The sequence below is a fragment of the Schistocerca piceifrons genome, chromosome 4 (assembly GCF_021461385.2).
Source record: "Schistocerca piceifrons isolate TAMUIC-IGC-003096 chromosome 4, iqSchPice1.1, whole genome shotgun sequence".
In the NCBI taxonomy this organism is placed as follows: domain Eukaryota; kingdom Metazoa; phylum Arthropoda; class Insecta; order Orthoptera; family Acrididae; genus Schistocerca; species Schistocerca piceifrons.
Window position 1 is genome coordinate 464,612,508 of NC_060141.1, and position 26,675 is coordinate 464,639,182.

The following is a 26,675-nucleotide window of genomic DNA, read 5'->3' on the forward strand; positions in this document are numbered from 1 at the left end:
CAAATGCCTTTTGAAAATCTAGAAATACTGCTTCTATCTGACTACCTCGGTCCATGGCTCTCAGTATGTCATGTGAAAAAAGTGAATTAGGTTCCACATGGTCTCATGAGTTCCACATGATGTCATTTTTCAGTTCCACATGGTGTCATTTTTCGGAATCCTTGGCTTGCATGCAGGAGGTTATTCTGTTCAAGATACCTCATTGTGTTTGAGCTTAGAATATATTCCAAGGTGTCAAGGATGTTGGACGGTAGTTTTATGGATCACTTATGCTACCCTTTTATACACTTGTATGACCTATACGTTCTTCCAACTACGGGGCACGGAATTCTGTTCTAAGAATCTACGATAGAGTGCGATTGAAAGACAGGTTAATACAGCCACAAATTCTATACAGAATCTGATACGAATTCTATCGGTCCTGAATCTTTGTTCGGTTTCACTTATTTCATCTGCTTCTGAACACCACTGACACAGAAATCCGTATCACTCATCTTTTCAGTGGAGAATTAAACTGGGACCGTACCGCTGCCTTTTCATTTGCTTTGCTACGCTTGTTTTCAGTTCTGTCTCGTCCATCAGTTTCTGAACGGCAACTCTGGTACCACTATCAGCTCTTACAAATGCCCGTAATTTTGTTGCGTTTTGTGAGAGTTTCTTCGACAATATTTTGCTATGGTAGTCGTTGAAGACGTCATGGTGTCAGCCTAACGCTTTTCATTCAGCATCTCTCAGTCTACAACCTATGATTTGCGTTACACTTATTCTGCAGTAGTCTCTGTTTCTTTAGACGTTTCTTTGTAGTGACTGGTGGAGGGTTCTTTCCATCATGAACTGTTCTGCTAGGAGCATGTTTATCAAATGGACGGTCAGCTGTTATTCGGAACTTGAGCCACAGTTCTACATGCTCCTCTCCAAATCTAAATGGTTCGAGTTCTTTATTGAGTACGACACTCCGTCCCTTTATCGACTTAGTTGAACACATAAATCCTTCTAGTTATTTTAGCTGACATCTATACTTCGATAATCGGTGATCCTATAACTGCCTCTTGATCACTGATACCACTTTCTACGTGAGCTTCCTCAAAGAGGTCAGATCATGAGAGTGTTTCCAAGCAATCTTTACTACGAAGCCCTCATATCAGGCATTTAGTAACCTTTCGCGCAATCTTTGCAGTCTTGTTACGCCCACCACTAATGAAACTGTAATTTTCCTGACCGATTGTTGGTTGTCAAAACCTCCTTCAATGATGAGAGACTGATTGGGCAAATAGGATTCTATTCAAGTTAGTTTTTCTCGAAAGTTTGCGGATTCATTCGGAGATGAGTCTAGTAGTCGACGGTTTTACGCCCATCCTTGTTATTAAGTCTTGCCCAAGCACTCTTGCATACATCTTGAATTTCTATCTCGGTGGATTTGAGTTTCTTGCCCGCTGCAACTGATACACCACTTCCATTTACCATTAGCCTTTTCTTTCGTCATATAGATCAATTTTCGGCAAAAATCTCTCTGTCATGCATTTCAGGTTTTACCCAGCTTCCTGTACCTAGTGTTACGTGGACTGCTATTTAGGAGCTGTTCAAGATCGGGCTCTTGGTTGCGGATACTTCGGCAGTTATCACTAGGATTTTAATACTGTCGCCCGCAGGGGCATTTATTTTGATCTTATACTGACACATACGGGTCCCCTACAGCTGCCATTACATGTATTTGATGGAACATCGCCTAATATAAAGAAGTCTCTACGTGGACCTCACACACATTCGGACACATGCGTAGTAACCTCTGATGTGTTGTGCACACCTCACCCGCTTAAGTGGACGCTACATTTCTCAACCCTGTACCGGAAATCCACATGAAACGCCTCTGTTAGATTCGTTTCGTATTATTTAATTTGTATTTCGTGCTGTTCGCACTCAATCATTTGTGATTTATTTTTGTACTTCGTGTCTGTCACATTCAGTAGTATAGAGCTATTCAAAGTATCCATTTTTCCAGTAAGTAACCAGTCCTATGTATATTACTTACATTTTGTGCTTCCAGATTTCCTTTCTCTCTTTATCCTCTATACGAATGTGTGTGGGGCTGTGTGCGTTGACCTTGTCTTTTATGTAGTTACAGTACAACAGTGTTCCAACGTAGCCTTCTCAGTTAAGTCAAAGAAATTGTTTACCCTTTTCGTACTCATTCGACAGAAATTAAGTTGGTGGCTAGATGGGAGAAGGTCGTCGTAGAGAGAACGTGCTCACGTCACTCTGAATTGAACCTCTGGTGAGTGAAGACGGTAGTCTTAAGAGAGACTTGGCTCTGGTGAGTGTGTTAATGGGTGACTGATGTACGTGTTTGATTTGATAGTTCAGTTTCAAGTTCGGTAGTCAGATTCTTATAGTTTCCTAAGTTTAATCATGTGTATATTTCGTGTATTTAGTAATTTTTTCCAGTCCTTGCTTTGTATAAACAGAACACGTGGCGTAAGAAGTTCGTTACTCTAGCATAGGTTTAAAGTTCAATTGTCTGTCTTCCCTTTTAATTGCAATGTGTGTATGAACTTTCCTCGTTGTATGTATTTAATTTCTTCTACTTTTCACTTCCTATCAATTTTAAGATTGTGTAACTTTCTTCATACCATGTGCTGGTAATTTCCCTGTGTATAATTTCAATACCATTTTGTATTAATTTCATTCTTAATTCTGCATGATATTTTATTACTCTTTGTGTCAATACGGTTTACATTTGTGTCCTTTAAGTCTTCACGAGTCTTAGTAATTTTGCTTTGTTGTTGAATAGTCACGACTTCTGCAAGTGTTTCACGCCAGTGTACTTTAGTTTCATGTAGAAGATGATGTAGATAAATTTCTTTGTCGGAAAGTGTTCCTTAGTATTGTAACCTCCCAAAGATATTTATTTAATAACCTCCCAACAGTAAAAAATATAATTCTATAATTCACATTCAGTGCTAACTGCCCAACAGATAAGTTCTGAAACCTATCAATAATACAAATAAAATTATGGCTCACTTATAACCTTTCAATAATTGACTGTGAATTTAAACTGGACATCAGCAGTGCTGCGTCATGGTCCTGAAAATTCATTCTGAATAAATTGAAATATCTTACCTCAATTAGGTCGCCGGATAACGCGTATATATCTGCTCCTATAAGGAATTTTTCTGGCGCAGCTCAGTGCAATGCTGGCCGATAGATTTGCCATGTATAAAAAGAAACAACTGATTTTTCCTTTCAATAATGGGATGACCAAGGATTGGAGAAATTAGTAAATTCTTTAAAATGAAATGAATGATTGTCAAAAGTTACTTTTTATGAGAAATATTATTATTAAGAGATTTTTTTTTTAAATTTACATGGGACTTAATATAACAATACTACATATGTGCGAGGCTGCTTTTACCTTATATTATATCGCTCAGGCTACAACATCGCTCCACACGATACACCAGACTGCTAGCAACTACTTACTGCTACTAACACACAGTTCCTACTGCAGTCAACACTGCTCTTTGGTCTGAGATTCTCTTATAGCTTACATATCGCAGGCAGCGCGTGAGCAATCCATCGAAATTACATCTGCTCGAGTGCGCTAACAACAAATTCCTTAATCATGGACCTCTTACAGTATTCGTATTCACAATGATTCAATCGTAGCAATAGGAATGAACCTCTGAACCTTGGACTTATTGTGAGGGGCAAAATTCTTTTTATCTCTGTTCCTCTGTGTTTGTGAACCGTTTATGTTAGTGGGAACTTTTCCCATGCACCTCTAGGACTTGCTTTTTGTCATCGCAGTATACCTCAGAACATAATATAATAATAGTACAAGTGAGGTAAATAATTAAATAACAGATAAAGACAAATGAAAGTTTAAAATTACTTTGTAAGTTTTTAATATGATGTTTTATGTCAATAAACTGTGTTACACGGTGATGACTATTTCTCAAACAAATCCCTCCTCCTTTGTAATATTACGTCCAGCCTAGTGTTCCTGACGTGCAAAAGGCAGGCCTTACATTTCTAGATTTTTGTCTCATTATCTCATCTTTTCGTTGCGACTTAAGCTCCTGCTTGCTCTGAATTATTTATCATGTGTACTTAAATTGTTCCCAAACGCTCATTCCACTATTCAGTTGTATCTCTTTATTAATGTTATCATGTTAGTAATTTTTACCAATTCCGTGATTAATTCATTTCTTGTATTAAATTTTCCTAATTTTAGTTAAACTGGGAGCCGACCCAGCAAAATTTTATGGCGTATGGAACTCATAGTAGATTCCAGAATTCCACATTGGCTAACTTCCCGCAGTTTCTGTCTGCAAATGACTTTCCAGTTAACCGTTCACTGATTAATAATCTCACTGATTAATAACCACTTACACGAAGTCGCAACCTAGCTTGTTACAGAACCGGAGCAAAGTCCCTGGTTCAATCCTTCCTCTCGACTCACCAACAGGACTACGAGCAATGTTGGGGACAATGATGCACATTGTGAACTTCGTTTAAACTCCATGGACAGGGCTGTTCTTCTCAGTTGTATCTGCCAGTCGATCGAGTGATCTAAGTATGATCTCGGAGCCCAACACGGTAGACATCGTTAGTTCCAACGATCTGTACTGGTTCCAACCTGTTCCCTTATTGACAGCCAGAAAGGTCTCTTCAAGATACTGAATGAGGCCTCCAGGCGTATACGCTGACGGCACCTGATGTTTCTTGTCACCCTTATGTTATGTTATGTCATGTTAACCGGGGACCTAGAAACGACGGAGAGGCTCCGTCCCCGCCGCAGCCGCAGTGGTCCGCAATCCCACGACGACTACTGCAGTCCACTTGACCCCTCCGCCGCCCCACATCGAACCCAGGGTTAGTGTGCGGTTCGGCCCCGGTGGACCCCCCAGGGAACGTCTCACACCAGACGAGTGTAACCCCTATGTTTGCGCGGTTGAGTAATAGTGGTGTACGCGTACGTGGAGAACTTGATTACGCAGCAAACGCCGACATAGTGTAGCTGAGGGGGGAATAAGGGGAACCAGCCCGCATTCGCCAAGGCAGATGGAAAACCACCTAAAAACCATCCACAGACTGGCCGGCACACCGGACCTCGACACAAATCTGCCGGCCGGATTCGTGCCGGGCACCAGGCGCTCCTTCCCGCACGGAAAGCTATGCGTTAGACCGCACGGACAACCGGACGGGCTTCTCACCCTTGCTGCCATTTTCCTACTCGATACCATTATTTACCGTAAGTTTGAACTGCGCCAGGCCAGAACTAACTAAATTTGACGTTAACTGATTTTCAATTTAAGAATGGATGGATACATTTTACGAAGCGCCTTGAATTTAGAGTGTTTTCCATACTATAATCAAGATTTGATTTTTCAGCATTCGGTGATGTATTTTTTACATGACGAGAGTGTTCGGGGACTGGGTGTTCATTTAATTTCGAATTTTTTATATTACAGTTCAATTTACGAGGGTCATTCCAAAAGAAATGCACACTATTTTTGTAAAAATACAGTTTTCATTCTGCATGTGTGAAAGTTTTACAGCGTGTAGATACATTCTTCCCGCTTGTTTTCAAACTTAGTTCAACCTGTTCCCGTGAGTGGCGCCGTCACAGCTTGTCTTCTACACTTGGCTGCTAGGCTTGACGTTCGTCAGAAGCAACGTGCTGTCATAGAATTCCTGTGCTGTGAAAACGAGACAGTGGGAAACATCCACAAGAGGTTGATAAAGGTGTAAGGAGATGCTGCTGTCGATCGCAATACAGTTAGTCGGTGGGCAAGCAGGTTACGTGATGAAAGCGGGCACAGCAATATTGAGGATTGTCCTCGCAGTGGCAGGCCTCGTACTGCACACACTCCAGACAATATGCAGAGAGTTAACGAATTGGTGACTGCTGACGGACGCATCACAGTGAACGAATTGTCACGTTACGTTGGGATAGGGGAAGGAAGTGTTTGCAGATATTGAAAGTTTTGGCGTTAAAAAAGGTTTGTGCCACGTGGGATCCCAGGATGTTGACAGTGGCTCACAAAGAAACAAGAAAAACGGTATGTAGCGAACTTTTGGAACAGTACGAGAATGGTGGAGATGAATTTTTTGGAATAATTGTGACAGGTGATGAAACATGGCTCCATAATTTTTCAGCAGAGACGAAACGGCAATCAATGGAGTGGCATCATGCAAATTTACCCAAGAAAAAAATTCAAAACCACACTTTCTGCGGGAAGAGTTATGGCTACGGTGTTTTTCGATTCCGAAGGACTCTTGCTTGTGGACATCATGTAAAGTGGAACCACCATAAATTCTGATGCATGTGTGACGACACTGAAGAAACTTCAAGCTCGACTGAGTCGTGTTCGACCACATCGGCAAAAGCAGGATGTTTTGCTGTTGCACGACAATGCACGGCCACATGTCAGTCAAAAAACCATGGAAGCGATCACAAAACTCGGATGGACAACACTGAAACACCCGCCTTACAGTCCTGCCCTGGCTCCATGTGACTAGCATCTCTTTGGGAAACTGAAAGACTCTCTTCGTGGAACAAGGTTTGAAGATGATGACTCCCTTATGCACGCTGCCAAACAGTGGCTCCAACAGGTTGGTCCAGAATTTTACCATGCAGGTATACAGGCGCTGGTTCCAAGATGGCGTAAGGCAGCTGAGAGGGATGGAAATTATATGGAGAAATGTTCCTAAAAGATGTATCTACACACTGTAAAACTTTCAAACATGCAGAATAAAAGATGGATTTTAAAAAAATAGTGTGCATTTCTTTTGGAGTGACCCTCGTATCTTTCATTTGAAGGCGTGAGATATGCTATAGAGAGTGAAAATTATACTTCGATTTGTCTGTTTATTCTTTGAAATTGATGATCGCCTGGAGCCGTACAACTTTTGGTATTTATAGGAATTACGTGAGCTTAGGCAGTCAGATATAGAATCTAGTCCCCCGAAGATTTTAAGTAGTTAGCCGTACCGCATAATCGAGGATTTTTGTTTTAGGGTATTTTTTAAGGACGATTCACCCAAGGCAGAACTATAAGAAATATATTATTACATAAATGTAATGCTAGTGGAAGGCAGTAAAACTCTACCTTAAGGGCCCTTAAACACGAGAACCACCATAAGGCTCTTCCAGTGCCACAAAAAATAATATTTCGTTCGTGACTGACAGCGACAAATGTTATTTTATAACAAACTAAACCTTGAACTTAGGTGACAAAAGCCATGGGACTGCGATTTACACATATACAGGGGGTGACAGTATCGCCTACACAAAGTATAAAAAGGCAGTGCATTGGCGGAGCTGTTATCTGTACTCAGATGTTTCATGTGAAATGGTTTCCGAAGTGATTATCAACACACGGTGAGAATTAACAGACTGAACGCCGAATGGTAATTCGAAATAGACACATGGGACATTCCATTTCAGAAATCTTTACGCAGTTCAACATTTCGAGATCCACAGTGTCAAGAGTGAGCTGAGAATAATAAATTTCAGGCATTACCTCTCAACATGGACAACACAGTGGCTGATGGTCTTCACTTAACGACCGAGAGAATCTGTGTTTGCGTAGGATTGTCAGTGCTAACAGACAACGAGCACTCAGTGAAATAACCGCAAAAATCAAAGTGGAACGTACGACGAACATCGGTTAGGACAGTGAGGCGAAGTTTCGCGTTAATGGGCTATGGCAGCAGACGCCCGAAGCGAGAGTCTTTGCTAACAGCACGACATCGCCTGCAGCACCTCTCCTGAGCTTGCGACCGTATTGGTAGGACCCTAGATAACTGGAAAACCGTGACCTGGATGGATGGGTCTCGATGTCAGTTGATAAGAGCTGATGATAGTGTTCGAGTGTGCTGCAGACCCCACAAAGCCATGAACCTAAGTTGTCAATGTTGCACTATGCAAGCTGATGGTGGCACCATAACGGTGTGGGTTGTGTTTACATGGAACGGACAGGGCACTCTGTATGTTCGGCTACTTGGAGAGCATTTGGAGCCATTCATGGTAATGTGCTATGTCACCAGGATTCAGTTGTTGGCAACTGGTTTGAAAAACATTCCGAACATTTCGAGCAAAATGATTTTGCCACCCAGATCGTCTGACATGAATCCCATCGAACATTTATGGGACACCATCGAGGGGGCAACTTGTGCACAAAATCTTACACTGGCAACACTTTCCAAATTCCGGACGACTACAGAGGCACCATGGTTCAGTATTTCTGCAGGCGACTTCCAATGACTTGTTGAGTCCATGCCATGAGCTGCTACTTTATGCCGGGCAAGAGTAGGCCCGACTATAATAAGAGGCATCGCATGGCTTATGTCGACTCAGTGTAATCCGTCCCAATGAAATAGACAAAGTCGCTTTCATAATTCTGCAGCTATAAACGTTGAAAATTACACTACTGGCCATTAAAATTGCTACACCAAGAAGAAATGCAGATGATAAACGGGTATTCATTGGACATATATATTATACTAGAACTGACATGTGATTACATTTTAACGCAGTTTGGGTGCATAGATCTTGAGAAATCAGTACCCAGAACAACCACCTCTGGCCGTAATAACGGCCTTGATACATCTGGGCATTGAGTCAAACAGAGCTTGGGTGGCGTGTACAGCTACAGCTGCCCATGCAGCTTCAACACGATACCACAGTTCATCAAGAGTAGTGACTGGTGTATTATGACGAGCCAGTTGCTCGGCCACCATTGCCCAGACGTTTTCAATTGGTGAGAGATCTGGAGAATGTGCTGGCCAGGGCAGCAGTCGAACATTTTCTGTATCTAGAAAGGCCCGTACAGGACCTGCAACATGCGGTCGTGCATTATCCTTCTGAAATGTAGGGTTTCGCAGGGATCGAATGAAGGGTAGAGCCACGGGTCGTAACGCATGTGAAATGTAACGTCCACTGTTCAAAGTGCCGTCAATGCGGACAAGAGGTGACCGAGACGTGTAACCAAAGGCACCCCTTACCGTCACGCCGGGTGATACACCAGTATGGCGATGACGAATACACACATCCAATGCCGCGCGACCGCTGCGGTCGCAGGTTCGAATCCTGCCTCGGGCATGGATGTGTGTGATGTCCTTAGGTTAGTTCGGTTTAAGTAGTTCCAAGTTCTAGGGAACTGATGACCACAGCAGTTAAGTCCCATAGTGCTCAGAGTAATTTCAACCATTTCACACTTCCAATGTGCGTTCACCGCGATGTCGCCAAACACGATTGCGACCATCATGATGCTGTAAACAGAACCTGGATTCATCCGAAAAAATGACGTTTTGCCACACGTACACCCAGGTTCGTCGTTGAGTACGCCATCGCAGGCGCTCCTGTCTGTGATGCAGCGTCAAGGGTAACCGCAGCCATGGTCTCCGAGCTGACAGTCCATGCTGCTGCAAACGTCGTCGAACTGTTCGTGCAGATGGTTGTTGTCTTGCAAATGTCCGCATCTGTTGACACAGGGATCGAGACGTGGCTGCACGATCCGTTACAGCCATACGGATAAGATGCCTGTCATCACGACTGCTGGTGATACGATGCTGTTGGGGTCCAGCACGGCGTTCCGTATTACGCTCCTGAACCCACCGATTCCATATTCTGCTAACAGTCATTGGATCTCGACCAACGCGTGCAGCAATGTCGCGATACGATAAACCGCAATCGCGATAGGCTACAGTCCGACCTTTATCGAAGTCGGAAACGTGATGGTACGCATTTCTCCTCCTTTCACGAGGCATCACAACAACGCTTCAACAGGCAACGCCGGTCAACTGCTGTTTGTGTATGAGAAATCGATTGGAAACTTTCCTCATGCCAGCACGTTGTAGGTGTCGCCACCGGCGCCAACCTTGTGTGAATGCTCTGAAAAGCTAATCATTTGCATATCACAGCATCTTCTTCCTGTCGGTTAAATTTCGCTTCTGTAGCACGTCATCTTCGTGGTGTAGCAATTTTAATGGCCAGTAGTGTACTTCCGTACGTCACAAAATTTTTCGCTTCGTTCAATTTAGTTTACTGAAAACCTCACTCCGATACTTGTTACGGACTTATTTACGATGGCCTGTCTCAGCTGCCCGGCCCTTTATTCATGACGCCACACCCCACAGACAGCGACGACAGGGACGTCGTGTCTTCGACGTAGCGGCAAGTGGAACGTGAATCGAGCACGCGATGCTCGCTCCTGGATGCACGCCAAACGTCCACGTGCGTGCTATCACGCAGCGTGGTTGCGCGGGGGACGACATTCGGGAGCGCTGCTGAGGCAATAGCTGTCCACGGGCCGTCGTGACGCCGGCAGCGGTGAGTCCCTCTGGCAATTACTTCCTGCTCCGGAAGGAAAAGCCGGTGGAAGTACTCGCTCCCACCCCTGGCTGCTCCAGCCTGTGGGATGCGCCCCGGCGGCGGACGGCGGCGCGTCCGTGGAAAGTGAAACCCGTCGGCCAGCTTGGTGGGGCTGCGCGCTTTATAAGCTGCCCGCCACCCCAGGTCGGCACCACAGCAGTCGCAGCGCAACTCTCAGCAGCAGCAGCAACACTTTGCAGCCGCGAGCACCGAAACCAGCCGCAGGAATGGCTCTCCTCAAGTGCATCGTAAGTACCTACAACCGCACTTGTCGGGAGTCGCTAACGTTAAACACCTGCTACGCCACTCGTGATGTATGAGTTGGGCTAAGAATGGGAGGAAACCTAAATGTCAAGCTCTTTATAGATGACGCACTGGCCAATTTGGACAGGGAAAGGTCAGATATCAACGTTGGCATTGTTGACAGTGGCATTCATCTTTTGTTGTAATCGGGATAACTAATACATTCATAAACGACTAACTTGTTGCATAATTCCAGTTGCAGGGGCAACAAAACTTTGGTTTTCAGTATTTCACTTAATTACCAATGGAACTTAAAAATTTAAATTACTGCCATAAACTACCCATCGAGAGCTATAATCTTATGTGAAATACTTAACATGGTAAGACAGAAACTGTCTATATGTCTTCAGACAGGACAACTCATGGCACGAAAATTACCCAGACTATGTTTATCAAGTATTTGAGAACCAGAACACTTAGTGACCTCCAACAAACCTTACACGCAATTTCAAACTATTACAAAACTTCTCGCTGAAGCACTCGAAAAATGTTGTTGTTGTTGTTGTGGTCTTCAGTCCTGAGACTGGTTTGATGCAGCTCTCCATGCTACTCTATCCTGTGCAAGCTTCTTCATCTTCCAGTACCTACTGCAACCTACATCCTTCTATATCAGTTTAGTGTATTCATCTCTTGGTCTCCCTCTACGATTTATACCCTCCACGCTGCCCTCCAATACTAAATTGGTGATCCCTTGATGCCTCAGAACATGTCCTACCAACCGATCCCTTCTTTTAGTCAAGTTGTGCCACAAACTTCTCTTCTCCCCAATCCTATTCAGTACCTCCTCATTAGTTATGTGATCTACCCATATAACATATCTTCAGCATTCTTCTGTAGCACCACATTTCGAAATCTTCTGTATTCTTCTTGTCCAAACTAGTTATCGTCCATGTTTCACTTCCATACATGGCTACACTCCATACAGATACTTTCAGAAACGACTTCCTGACACTTAAATCTATACTCGATGTTAACAAATTTCTCTTCTTCAGAAACGATTTCCTTCCCATTGGCAGCCTAAATTTCGTGAAATGATGAAAAGAAAAAAGTCACTCACTGCAAATTTTGCTCATCATCCAGTAAAACTTCATAATTAGGTATCACGTTTTAATTTGTTACTTATATACTAAGAACTCTATTTGCAATACTTTTTGCGGACAGACCACTGAATGTACCTGAAAAATTATTTCACTGTGCAATACGTAGTTTAGGAATTACGACTTCACGAGATTGAAATGCGTGAAAAACTAGCCCTTGCTTAAAACAGAGCGCCAATTAGCCGTACTATACTCATCTAGTGCGTCATGAGAGCACATTGCGACTTCCAACTAACATTTACCATAATTTCAATCATTTTCTAATCTTTTTCTCGCTTACATACTTAAAGTCATATATTTGAAACGTTAACTCATTAGCAAAGTAATAAGATGTTTATAGCCACTGTATACAGGGGACTTTGATTCCTTGTAGAGTCGGGGATTGAGGGTTTACTGGTTGAGACCTGAAATCGAAATTCTAACGTCACGCCTCGGGTTCAGAATTTTAACTTTTGCGTCATTTCTAGCGACCTGGGATGTCATAGATACTGTGATAGCGATATTTCGTGAAGAAGCTTGGCGCTTACCTTCCCGTCGTCAGCGCAGCTATCGGAAATGAAGCTCTTGCTCATGTGAATAAGAGTGGGGACAGGTGACAGGTAAAGATTTCATCAGCCCGAAAGTTGGTTTTAACATCACAGTGCTGTAATAAGTATGGTCATATTGGTTGTGGGATGCCCTTACCTTCTTACTATCGGTCAACTACTTGCACACGCAATTTAGCTTAACGTGGGCTCTGTAACACTGCGCAACTTGTCATTTTTCCACATTAACAAGAAAGTAAAAAAAAAACATGATAACAGGTAAATACCCTAGGACTGACTGGGAATCGAAACTGAGATATTTGGGCCCGCACTGCGAAACTTTACCACAAAGACACCGACCATGTGAAAAAAACAATACCAGCGCTCGTCAGAAGGGCGCGAGGGTAACTCTAGAAAGCGTTAGTCAGGATGACAGGACTGTGAGTTCAGCCCTGCGAGGGTTCAGCTATAGGCAATGCTTCTTCAGGCTCGAGAGATACTTTGTAATTTGGTTCAAAATCAAATGGCTTTGGGCCCTATGGGACTTAACTGCTGAGGTCATCAGTCCCCTAGAACCTAGAACTACTTAAACCTAACTAACCTAAGGACATCACACACATCCATGCCCGAGGCAGGATTCGAACCTGCGACCGTAGCGGTCGCGCGGCTCCAGACTGAAGTGCCTAGAACCGCTCGGCCACCGCGGCCGGCTTGTAATTTGGTCTCAGTAATAACGCAGTAACTGCGGAGAAGCTGATAGGGCACGACATTATATCGCGACGGAGTGCAGCGTTACTTGGTTTGTTTCAAAATACTATTCACCGAGAAAATCATACAAAGCTGCCAGCAATCACGCGTTCGGTTGTCACCAGCATATACTTCAAATCGTGTTACTCACATCGCAGTACATTACATTGAATGCAGTGCAGACGTTGCATGTCCCTCAACATGTGTTGTGTTTTCTTATGACCTGAGAACAGCTTATGGTTACAACCGAAAGCGGTAAATTTGTGTAATTATTGTTTGATTTTGTTGGTGAATAGATAATATTTATGGTAAACAATTCACACGAAAGGAAAAAATCATTGCAAAGGACGATATTTTAGATTTACATCTGTGACAGAGATAGAAAAATGTTGTAGTCGCGTGATACTCAGCTTGGATTAATCCTTTCCGTCCCAATAATGCAAATCATTTCCATAACTGTCTTTTGATACCTGGAGAAGATGTACAACTTTTATCTGCAAACTGGTTGTTACCGCATCACGGTGAAGACCCCTATGCCAGTGTTTCGTTCGTAAAGGAGTAAAGTAACAGTGAATCTGGAAGTTCATTCGAATACTGCAGTGACCTACAATGGATAGTTTTACTGAAGGTGACACATTCCTGTCTTCCTTCGACAAGCGAACATCCTTACCAATCAGGTTATTGGCGTACCGACAGTGTAACATCGAATCAGGAATCGGTGCAGCTAGGAAGTTTCCCTCGCACACAAAAGATACGAGGGTTATTCCAAAAGTAAGGTCCGATTGATTGCCAAATTGAAACCACAGTGAACATCAGAAATGTTTTACTTGTAACAATTAGCTACACCTTTCAGCTACTTCTCTACGTAGTCGCCGTTCTGACTTAGACTTTTGTCATAGCGTTGTACCAACTTTTCAATAGCCTCATCATAGAAGGCAGCCGCCAGTGCTTTCCGCCAATTCTCCACGCTGGCCTACACCTCGTTGTCTGTGTCAAAATGTTGTCTTCAAAAACAGCGGTTCATGTGACCAGAGATGAAACTCAGGGGGAGACAATTGCGGACTGTATTGTGGGTAATCTAACATTTCCATTTGAAAACGATGCAGGAGCATCTTCATTGCCCCTGCAGAATGCGGCTGAGAATTGTCGTGAGGACGAAACAGCACGACAGTTATGTAATGTTGGCTGCATAGCTTCAGGCGAAATTTCTCACCAGGCCCTCGTACTTGGCGGCAGACACTATTTTCTAGACATCTTTACGCACTCACTGCGAGCTCAGAAATGAGAAGAGCGGCGTGATGCTAACTGGGGTTATACTAGAGACACTACCCAACACATCTGTGCAAAGCTTTATCGGATTTTCATAGTCGTTTCCATTTCGCGACCGATCGGACCTTACTTTTGGAATAACCCTCGTAAATACCTCTAGAGCCGCGAGTCAGAAAATCCTTAAGCTTACAGTTCGTTGTCTACTGTCTGCTGAGCCGTCGCGCTTTAAATTCTGTGGCTCCATCTTCTACATTAATATTTATTCTCAGTACTCCACCGTACATTGTGTAGCTGAAGGCACTAAACACCAATTTCGTTTACCACCATGATGTGTACTAACGAGTGATGAACTACAGAACTGAATGTCAATGCTCTTTTCGAGGTGTCTGTAGCTTCTCCACTTCAATCATTGGTACTTAGTGAAATGTTCTTCTCTGACTGCCTATGCATTTGGAACGAAGGAAGGTTAGGATTTAACGGCCCGTCGACATCGAGGTCATTAGAGATGGTCGATCGTTTGGTTCGACGTGGAGAGAAATAAAAGACCGTACGAGGAACGACCGTCATATCAGTTCCTTATATCTTCCCGCTATTACTCTAAGTTACGACCCTGCGTTTCTTGAAGGAGAAATATTGCTTCTATCATCCAACAGCCTTCTTTGGAAAAGTAAACGTGTTCTACCCGTATATAAGAAGGCACTATGTTTGTGTCAATGATGCTACCAGGCAGAAAAGAGCTGCTCGTATAGAGTGAATTATCGCAAGAGCATTGAAAGACATTTCGGTAGACACTGTCACATCTTTTGATGTTTCCCATTTCGACTCGCTTGCGTATACAGCGAGATGATAGATTATTTGACCGAGACTGTTTGTGTCTCAGCAGAATTTGTTTGGTTAGAATCTATTGCGCATATATGAAGTAAATACGGCATTAAATTACATACAGTAAACAACACTCCCATTTTTCCACATATTCAAAAGAAGGACCATGAACAGGAGGCACGAAGATAAAACTGATACATTTTTAACAGTTGCCGCGCGGGATTAGCCGAGCGGTCTAGGGCGCTGCAATCATGGACTGTGCGGCTGGTCCCGGCGGAGGTTCGAGTCCTCCCTCGGGCATGGGTGTGTGTGTTTGTCCTTAGGATAATTTAGGTTAAGTAGTGTGTAAGCTTAGGGACTGATGACCTTTAGCAGTTAAGTCCCATAAGATTTCACACACATTTGAACATTTTTTTTTATAACAGTTGTGAATGTCGAACAGACCGTCAGTGTCTTTCCACTACTAGAATACTACAGAATACATAGGGCTGTGTTCGTTTTACATGTTCGAATATTAGTTAAAACGAACTATTTTCGTGGTTTCTCACAGTCACCTCCAAAGTAAATCACAGAGCTAACTAGAGCATATACGTTGTATTGTTGTCCGTATATTTGTCTTGATTTTACTACTTGGTGTAATATTACCGTGCTCGAAAACGGTAGGAGAGAGAGAGAGAGAGAGAGAGAGAGAGAGAGAAAGAGAGAGAGGGAGGGAAGATGATGGGGATGGAGAGAGAAAGAGAGAGAGGACAACTGCTATGCAAATCCACACAGCGTATCTCTTAGGCTTTTTCGAGTTATATTAACAGAATCTTCCGTCGGTTCTTGGTAGAACAACATTCTAATAATAAATGAAAAGCACCAGTTTGCTTTTGTTCTACAATAGTACTGTGTCTGACGACGGATTGCCAAGTAAGCTCCTACCATGATGTCAGAGGCCCAATAACATAATCCACATTCCTCGAAATTGTAGCTACTACCAGTTCCGAACATCTTATGAGCAGCAAATAATTGACATTACTTCAACCACGGATTGTAATGGCAGGAATCATATAGGGTAACAAATTACGCATGAGAAGGAGAGCAGAAACCACGAGTATTACATTCGCTGCCTCGCTGATCTGAATTTTGGCTCGTGAGACGTGTGAAATTGGTTCTAGGAGATTCTCGACGGTATTCTACATGAAGACAGGGCAGTTTTTAGCTTTCACCTCACGTTCGTCGAACGGTGGCGGCGCTGCGCAAACTGTTTGCCAGCCACTCTGCCGCAACTAAGGCCAAGGACAACGGAATTCATTTCTTTTTTAACTTGTTCAACGCGGCAGGTGCTGCTGTATGTTCTATTGTATAATGCCAAGAGGGACGCAACAGGTACTTTTAGCTCAGAGGTACTCGAGGATGGTGCAATGCTTTACTACGAGCAGTCCCACAGGAAGTGACTGACCTTGCATCCTTCCGCCCAGAAAAAGAGATCAAACAGTGCGTGATCAGAAGGACAGATGGACGTGAAAAACGAATGGCGTTCCGATTTCAGTTTTTCATGTACATTGAGCATTTTAACAGACAAAACCGAAGCAAAAAGTAATTTTGGTAGAACCTGAGGATCTAACGTCGACAAATGTAAGTGATACAGCGGATAGAAAATAGGACTCGTATTCAAAAGAAGTAGGGTTCGTATCTCGTTCCTGCTACCCAGATTTAGATATCTCATGGTTTCGCCAAACAGATCAAGTCGGATGTCGATATAGTTTCTTTGGAAAGGATGTGGCTTACTTCCTCCCTTATTGTTGCCTTAGAAATGGCTCTTAGCACTATGGGACTTAACATCTGAAGTTAACAGTCCCCTAGAACTTAGAACTACTGAAACCTAACTAGCCTAAGGACATCACACACATCCATGCCCGAGGCATGATTCGAACCTACGACTCTAGCGGTCTAGCGGTTCCAGACTGAAGTGCCTAGAACCGCTCGGCCACCACGGCCGGCTATTGTTGCCTTATCTCAGCTTGTACTTTACCATAATGCTCTCGACTTCGACGTGACGTTAAAACCTAATCGTATTTTATTTTCTTGTAACCTCGAATCGTTACTCACCAAGTAATATTTAATCATTAATATTCCCACAGCATACCAAACCACACTAGTGAGAATGTGATCTAAGAACATTTTCTTTTAATTTTAATTCCTAGCACATAATGTGTGAGAGGTTCAAACCTAAATCTTTACTGTTCATGCACGGTAGCTGCGCAACAGTCACTAGGTGTTAAAAAGACTCAAAAATTTCCAAAATTAAACAAGACCCTGATATTATATTAATAATTTATTTGTGGGACGTCACGTACTTAAAACAAGTATTAAATCTGCAAGGTGACTGGGTACGGAAAGATTTACTTTAAGTACATTACTGTAAAAAAATGTGTGTGAAATCTTATGGGACTTAACTGCTAAGGTCATCAGTCCCTAAGCTTATACACTACTTAACCTAAATTTTCCCAAGGACAAACACACACACCCATGCCCGAGGGAGGACTCGAACTTCCAACGGGACGAGCCGCACAGTCCATGACTGCAGCGCCTCGGACCGCTCGGCCAATCCCGCGCGGCACATTACTGTAAGTTACCTAACTAACATTGATTATTTTCAGATTTACCTGTCTTGGTCGTAATGCGAGATGTAATTATATGGGAAGAAGTAATATTTTTCGTGATTCATTTTGGAACGTCTGCTGTCCGATGATTAGAAACAAACCTTTCGTAGCGAGTAGTGCCTTTTTAGTAGCATCTGAAACTGTCGTTCGTGACGCTATAATCATTTCCTGGTAAGTTAACATTGCATTTTAGGCTCCTCGACTGGAGCGTCTTCGTTCCTTATCCTTTCGTACGAGTATTTCATCTCAATAGTAAAGCAGAATAATATGAACAATGAAATGTTATATTTCGTCTTTAGACTTTAAATTTACTATTACAAGGGAATCTCCCCATCGCACCCCTTTCAGATTTAGTTATAAGGTGGTGCAGTGGATAGGCCTTGAAAAACTGAACACAGATCGATCGAAAAAACAGGAAGAAGTTGTGTGGAACTATGAAATAATAGGCAAAATATACAAACTGTGTAGTCCATGGGCAAGATATGCAACATCAAGGATAGTCTGAGATCCAGAACGCCGTGGTCCTGTAGTTAGCGTGAGCAGCTGCGGAACAAGAGGTCCTTGGTTAAAGTCTTCCCTCGAGTGAAAAGTTCACTTTTTTTATTTTCCCAAAGTTATGATCTGGCCGGTCGTTCATTGACGTCTCTCTTCACTTTAATAAGTTTAGTGTCTGTGTTTTGCGACCTTACCGGAAAACCGTGCGATTAGTAGACGAAAGGACGCGCCTCTCCAATGGGAACCGAAAACATTGGATCGCAAGGTCATAGGTCAACCGATTCCTCCCCAGGAAAACACGTCTCATATATTCTATATGACACTGGTGACGGCATGTGCGTCATATGACAGGAATATGTTGTCCATCCACCTAACTTGTACACTTGGCGAATGGGTAAAAAGATTCTTCTACCTTGCCCGATTTAGGTTCTCTTGTGGATGTGATAATCAGTCCCAAAAAAGTGGTGAAAACATAAGAGTTTGACACATAAACTGAAAATAAAAAATTAAACACGAGGGAAGACTTGAACCAAGGACCTCTTATTCAGCTGTTGCTCACGCTAACCACGGGACCACGGCACTCCTGACCTCAGAGTGTCCTTGATGTTGCCTATCTTGCGCATCAACTACTCAGTTTGTATATTTTGCTTATTTTTTCTTAGTTCCACACAACTTCTTCCTGTTTTCTCGATTGATCTGTGTTCAGTTTTTCAAGGCCTATCCACTGTGCCAACTTATAACTAAATCTGAGGGGGGGGGGGGGGGTGCGATGGGGAGGTTCCCTTGTTAGTATATTTCCGGTATACCTTTTATCTGCGTTGTATCCATTGTAAGCGTCCACAGCCCCATGTTCTAGTGTTTATCGTCGTTATACCTAGACTGCAGGATCCCGGGTTCAGTTCTCGGCTGGTTCCAAGATTTTCTTCGCACGAGGACTGAAAGTTCGTTCTGTCCTGATCATTTCATCTTATATCCGTCACAAAGACGAGCGAGTTGCCGAATTGGACGCAAACACAGCAGGCGGCCGAACAGCGGCAAACTTGGTCTTCCCGCGCAGTAAGGTCACACGATCATTTCATTTCATCCGTCCTCGGAAGCAAAGTACAGCATAATGATGCTTCAGGCAAGTATAAATACGTCACTTACTCTTCCTGCACGGGGCTGTTTACAAACATTTTCGGAAATCGGTGAACACAATTTCAACTTTGGCTCCTTCATACACAGTGTTTTGTACAGCTGATGCCCAAGGGGGAAACGCTGTAGGGGAGAGTGGCGTATATTTTACCACCTTAGTAAAATACTCCATAAAGTTTAAGCACTGGTAAAAATGCATTATAACGTGACGCTGTAGCTTCTCATACGACAGCTCTAGCCTGGACTCAAAGAGAAATTTGTTAATTAAGAAAAGAATGATTCCTTGGAGCATTTCAAATTTACCTCTAGTTTCGTAACGATTTTTTTCTGGTCGGTTGGTGTAAAGACAAGAGACAGTTGAAATTTTCAACAGTTCGTGTTTAAATTGTTTTACCGTTTCCGTCAAGTTTTGGGTGTATTAGTTCTTAAATTTATAATGAGATCTGTAGCAGAAAAATAAATCGTAGACATCTGCATAAATACGCCCAGCACCCCTGCACATGATGCGGAATTCATTTGTCCTAAGAACACTCAAGACACACAGTGCAGGCTAGATTCTCATGCATTAAAAATAGATGTTAATTTTTTTATTCATAGGCTTGGATGAAAAATCCATGTACCTGATGTCTATCTGAGCTTGTAGACAGACATAAGCTGGTGGGTTGTAGTTACCACGAGGCCTGCTAAATAAATACCATTTCCAGTTATCTTATTTCCCCTGTTAAATCTGTGTGATAGTGTCAATCTTTTGATAAGGTCCTAGAACAAACCTTAAGAAGTTATTACCGCGATAATAACATTAGCCGCGCATCCAAAACATCGTGTGCTTTTTCCATTTTGTTTCCGCGGCTTCCATCAAAAGTTGCTTTTAGGTGACGACTTTGAGGTCCCGTGTCTACATTGTTATTATTTCTTGGTACTTTTTACCATTCTGCTGAGGTCCAAACCGAGATTTCGTATTCTGAGACAAGCTGAATGATGGATCAGATGCTTTCTTCACTCCGTTCCCAACCGCCTTCTCCTTCTAGCTTACATCTAAGAGTTTAAAAATCAAAAAGAGGCAGTCCATGCGGTACGTACTACCCGGACCATGTATAAGTCACAATAGCAGACATAAGGTGTGAAGGGAAACGTGTTGCGGTAAGAAGATAAAAGGAACTTTTTGTTTAAAATTTTGAATACATACTCAACTCAAACGCTGTTATTTATTACTATTTCCTACCTATTTACAAATGGCGAGTGACGAAAAGTAAGGCGATACAACTTGCAGTCACGGACACAAAGTAAACTCAATACAAGGTGATCCACAACACTGACTGATTGCACGTAGTATACTACCATTGGCGCTCCTTGCCAAAACACCATAGTGTGCTGCTCCCTATTGCCAGATCCTGCGTACATTCAGTAGGCAAAACAGCCTTCCAGGCCTAAAAGGTGATATCTGGCGCTGTCCCTCTCTAGCTACCGGTCAGGTATATACCTTTGGCGCTGCACCGGACTGTCCACCACACTCATTACTTACCGCGCGTTCCAGGAGTGGTCCAGCCGGCTCTGGGAAAGTGACGGGACGGGTTGTTCATAGAGTGGCCTTGTTCCACATCACTCGTTCCGCCTAATCCCATCCGCCTCCGGTTTCTCTTCCTACGCCTGTAGCCGTGCGTTCACCTGAGTGCAACAGATGTTTGGGTGGGCGCGGTCAACGCTTCACTGCTGTCTCTACCTTTTACTTTCACTTGACCGGCCGTCTAAAGACGCGCCTGGCACAGGAAACATTTCATCAGTGTTCCTGGAGCCATGTCGCATGCTCCACCCAAGTCAAGTAAAACAGGAAACAATTAGAAGAGTTGCATCTTTTGTCCTACTTGTCGACCACAGAAAAGGTCTTAAGGAGTTTAAAAATACTGCATAATAATAATAATGTGCAATACAGATTTTGCGCCGGCCAGAGTGGCCGAGTGGTTCTAGGCGCCACAGTCTGCAACCGCGCGACCGCTACGTTCGCAGGTTCGAATCCTGCCTCGGGCATGGATGTGTGGGATGTCCTTAGGTTAGTTAGGTTTACGTAGTTCTAAGTTCTAGGGGACTGATGAGCTCAGAAGTTAAGTCCCATAGTGCTTAGAGCCATTTTGAACGCATTTTGCAAAATGGACTGGCCTAAATGGACTCGCCTCTTTAGTTAAGCTGTGGAGATACGGGATAGAGTCCGAGGTACGGTTGAGGAAGGTAATCCGGTGGGAGGGACGGAAAAGGATCCACTGAGCTGTGTGAGAAGAGTTATTTGAGGGAGAAGCGTGGTAGCCTCCACTTCTAAAGCTGAAATAACGACAGGAATAGCAATGAGCAGAATAAGCGCTTGTCCGATGCTGCATTTCAGACATCATAGGCAAAAGACGAAGCAGCAGCCGAACGGCACAGTCCGTCGGAAGACAGCGCCACTGAGGTCATTATTATTAGGTACGTAACTGCAAGAATATCACTTGGCCACACGACCGGAGTTCTCCAGCCTCTTCGTACGCAGTGAATAACTCTGATGGCTTGGGTCGACGGATGACACAGTGCCGATGTGTGTAACTTCCTGTCAAAGCTGGCCTGCAGTTTCTCGGGGTTAATCATTAACATGGCACTTTATTGTGTTTACAGCTCTCTTTCAGAATTTTCAGGCTAGACGTTAGAGCTTCAGAAAATTTATGTTTTCTAAGCTGAAATCGATCTCCCACGTGCTTAATTCGTCGAATTCGGATAAATCACAGTTTTTCTTGTGTTTGTTATGAGACAGAGTGACATTTTCTTTCGTTGTTCTTATATACACAACTACAAGAAATACAGTATCGCAAGTCATAAACAGTGCTTTACGTGTACCACTGAAAAACCAATACGGTTACAGACCGTTTTTACAGTGCAATTTCCGGACACCCTTGTTTTCCTACATGATTCTCTTGCACCCCATGTGCTCTTTGTCATTACTTAATGCTTTCTTTTCTGTTTTCAGCTTCTTCTCGTGGTGGCTGTCCTAGCCCTGGTGGCAGCCAACCCCATTCCGGAGCCAGGAAACCTGGGAGGTGGTAAACAGTGAGTACAGACTACTTCGTTAACGTGTACTACGTAGTTCTTCTAAACGATTTAATGCTGATGTTCCATTCTCGAGCAGGGAAAAGTAGATCCGCTTGACTGACGCTACCTTCTTGTTTTGCAGCGAGCACTTCATAATCCACGTGCCGTACCACGTGCACACAGTACACCACCACCACGTGAAGAAGGTTCACGTGCCCGTCTACATCAAGGAGGAGCACCATGGCTGGCACCCGTGGGACTAGGCGCATAAGCGAGGCAAGTCGCCTTTCTTCCTCACTCATTCTGTTACTTACATCATCTGTCTGTAGCTAAGTACACTGCGCAACAGAATTAAAGGATCACAATCTCGAAAACCCACAATTCTTACCCGTTACGAAGTTGAAGTCTGAAATCTGTTTCACAAGTGCGTACAGCATTTCTCTGTAATCAGAATGATATTTTCACTCTGCAGCGGAGTGTACGCTGATACGAAACTTCCTGACAGATTAAAACTGTCTGCCGGACCGAGACTCGAACTCGGGACCTTTGCCTTTCGCGTGCAAGTGCTCTACCGTCTGAGCTACCCAAGCACGACTCACGCCCCGTCCTCACAGCTTTACTTCTGCCAGTATCTCGTCTCCTACCTTCCAAACTTTACAGAAGCTCTCCTGCGAACCTTGCAGAACTAGCACTCCTGAAAGAAAGAATATTGAGGAGACATGGCTTAGCCACAGCGTGGGAGACGTTTCCAGAATGAGATTTTCACTCTGCAGTGTGCAGTGTGCGCTGATATGAAACTTCCTGGCAGATTAAAACTGTTTGCCGGACCGAGGCTCGAACTCGGGACCTTTGCCTTTCGCGGGCAAGTGCTCTACCGTCTGTAATGGCGCGAAATCGCGGCATCCAGCGACATCACCGTCGGGCTCGACGACGTTTCAAACAGCAAAGAGTCGACACTTGCGAAAAGAAGGCCACAGCTCAGAAATTCGTGTGATGATTAAGGTGGGTTGATAATGTCACATTGGCACCAAATTTGACAAAAATTCTGCTTAATGATACCTTGGGTGTGTCACACGATCGGATGGTCCTCACAACCCCACCCCTCTTACCCACATTTCACACCTTCTTTTGACGCCTCTACAATCGAGGTCAGAACCGCGACGCTCAGCGCTGAAATCATGCGGTTTTCTTATGAGTATCCGAGAAAAATATTCGTCACACGCGCATCGGCTCCAAGCCGGCCGGGGTGGCCGAACGGTTCTAGGCGCTACAGTCTGGAACCGCGCCACCGCTACGGTCGCATGTTGAAATCCTGCCTCGGGCATGGATGTGTGTGACGTCCTTAGATTAGTTAGGTTTAAATAGTTTTAAGTCTAGGGGACTGATGACCTCAGCAGTTAAGTCCCATAGTGCTCAGAGTCATCTGAACCATTTGAACCATCGGCTCCAAAAGGACGCAGGGAATGACGTAAGTGGTGTCAATGAAACCACTCCTTTCTCTTGGCCGTTGATTCTCACACATTTCGCGCTCGAAAACGAAGTTCGCAGTGCGATGAGCAACAGAGCAACAGGAAGATGTTCTAAGCAACCTTTGACACTGCAGACACCCTCGGGCATTTCAGCCCTTCTCTAAGGACTTGTGTGGCTGCATCCCCATCAAACATGATCGCACCCATTTGGAGCCCAGTGCGACCGCAGTTTTTGCACTTGTGTACAGGCTGGAACCACAAAGGACCGTTCGAAACTTTCTGGCGAAATTTCAACATGAACGTAAGCACTGAAGTGTTTTTATGCTTTTTCTCCATTGTACAAAGTTGCTATTATCTCGAGATTCATTATCTTCTGAGGTGCACGTAAAACAATTTGAAACTGGACTCATCATTACAAATAAGTGCTAAATACGGTCTCAACTATTATAGAGGTTTCATAGATGTAAATGTTTGACGTTAAACACAGGAAGCATATCGACACACGGCTCTACTTGTCTTAAGAAATAATTGCTGAAAAGAAAATTTTCGTGTCTTCAAACTCAGACACACAGAAATGTAACATTCAGACAGCTACTTACATCGTGAAAGCCTGGGTATTTTCCATTAAAATTTACTTTGATCGTAATACATCATTTCAAACCCATTACATTACTTGTGAATTTGATGTAGAACTCTTAATGAGAGATGCAATACCTACGCTGACAGTTCTTCTTCTGTGTTCCAGGCTGACGGCAGGCGGAGTTTCTGGAAGAGACACATCGGGATCCGCACTACCTCATTAGCTCACTACATCTCATCTCACTTCATGTCATTTTCAATTCATCGTCCACTCATTTCACCACTATGTAATTAACGTTGTATTCCGTTGTTCTTTTTTACCGCCTTTTTTATTCCTGTTATTTGTTATACAGTATTATTAATTAATAAATACTTTTTGTACAGTTAAATGAAGAGTATTTTTTTGCTGCGTATTACCATCCTTATTTCCACATTCCTTCTTAGTTGTCTAAAATTCATCTGTAAATACTACTTTGTTCTCAATCGCTTATTATATTACAATGAAACTGACCAACAAATTTTACGACTAAAATAAGTAGTCATACTCAATAAAGGCCATATTTATAGAATAAGACATAAAACGTCACATTCCATCTGAATCCCAAGATGAAGAACTTTCTGTTGCACCATAGACACAAAAGATTATTCTCACTCTATTGATAAGTGAAGTTATTAAGGAACAGTCATTTGTTTGTTCTGTCTGATCTCTAACAATCAAAAAACCTAATTACATTCTCAGAGCTCACCCCAAAAACTTTGTTTTCACATAGGCTACTGCTTGCAACTGATCGCTCCTACTACTCTCAGTTCCTACTGTGAAGATCTCACTGTCATGTCGAATGTGCTGTACAGATATGTACAGTGTGTTCTCTTCAGTCCTTGTCACTGTTTATTATTTATAAAAATTGCATCATTGGCAAGAAACTAATTTTAGATCTTAACTTACTTGAGATATCATGACATTCTCAGGAATATGGCTGAAACCAACGAGAGCCTGTAAATGAGCTGCTTGATTACAGAAATTTATTGCCTTTACACAGTCTACAGCTACTCTAGAGTGTTCTGTGCTCTTCTTGCTAGATGTGGTCTAAAACTTCTGTGTATCAAAAATTTGGTAATATCGAAATAATTTCCTATGTACATTTAAAACCCTTCAGAGGAGTCACTAAAAACAACAACTATGTAGTAATATTTGATTATAGACACTTTTATCATCTAGGCACTGATTACATGTGACAGTGGGAATTGTGAATGCTTTCCAAGTTTGAAATGTAATTTGTATAGGTATCATTTTCTCTGAGAAATATTTGATGCACTTAGAAGTTACAGTAACACATTCTAAGATGTAGGAAAGATATTCAAAATTAAATTCAGCAGGTGCCAACATGTAATTTTCCATTTTTCATCAAATAAGCTTCACCAAAACAGACTTTAATCTTTTAATGAGAAATGCACTACATGTTGTTCCAATAACACTATTGTCAAAAAGCAGAAATAAGTATTTCACTAAAAAATTATCTGTGTCAAAGGAGTTCTACTTTTTTGGGAGTCAAAGACTGCAAACAAGATGGATCTTCATTTTCATCAGTTTAATAGTTATCCTATGAATCATGATACACTTGGCTGATTCTTCCCATTCAACATGTAAAGATTACTACCACATATGTTTGAGGAATGCTCAGTACAGTAAGAAATATTTAGACAATATTGTAGACTGCAGAAACATCCAAGACCATTAATTTTTTACTTTATTACCAAATTAATTTTTTCCTCTTATCATCATTCAAAGAAATTTGTTAAACCAGCAAAAATATCTAGTCATAAATTGTGTGACTTGGGGAAAATAAAGATGGTAGTATCAGGATTAGTTTGAAAATTAACAAACACAGCAGAAATTTACATGCAGATTTTTTTCTTCATTGGCTTGCAAGTTGTCTTCCTTTTTAAATACTTACTCATATGTTTGTTGCCATTTTTAGTGATTTTTTTGCAGTTTCAGTTAAATTTCTTAATACTATGAAATAATTTAATTTCAATCCTCATAAAGATTTGTAAGCACAAAGATTAGTCAGTACTCCAAACGATTCAAGAAATGATACTTCAATAGTGCAGTTTAAATGAAGAAGAGAAATGTCATGAGTTACAAGTCATCCAGCAAA

At 42.8% G+C, this 26,675-nt stretch overlaps 1 long non-coding RNA gene across 1 annotated transcript; it reads left to right on the forward strand.

Moving 5' to 3' along the window:
- Positions 1 to 10,541: 10,541 nt before the first annotated feature.
- On the forward strand, positions 10,542 to 22,731 carry LOC124794674. The gene is made up of 3 exons (XR_007016596.1): positions 10,542 to 10,626; positions 22,407 to 22,486; positions 22,611 to 22,731. It is a non-coding gene; the product is annotated as an uncharacterized LOC124794674 (long non-coding RNA).
- Positions 22,732 to 26,675: the final 3,944 nt, after the last annotated feature.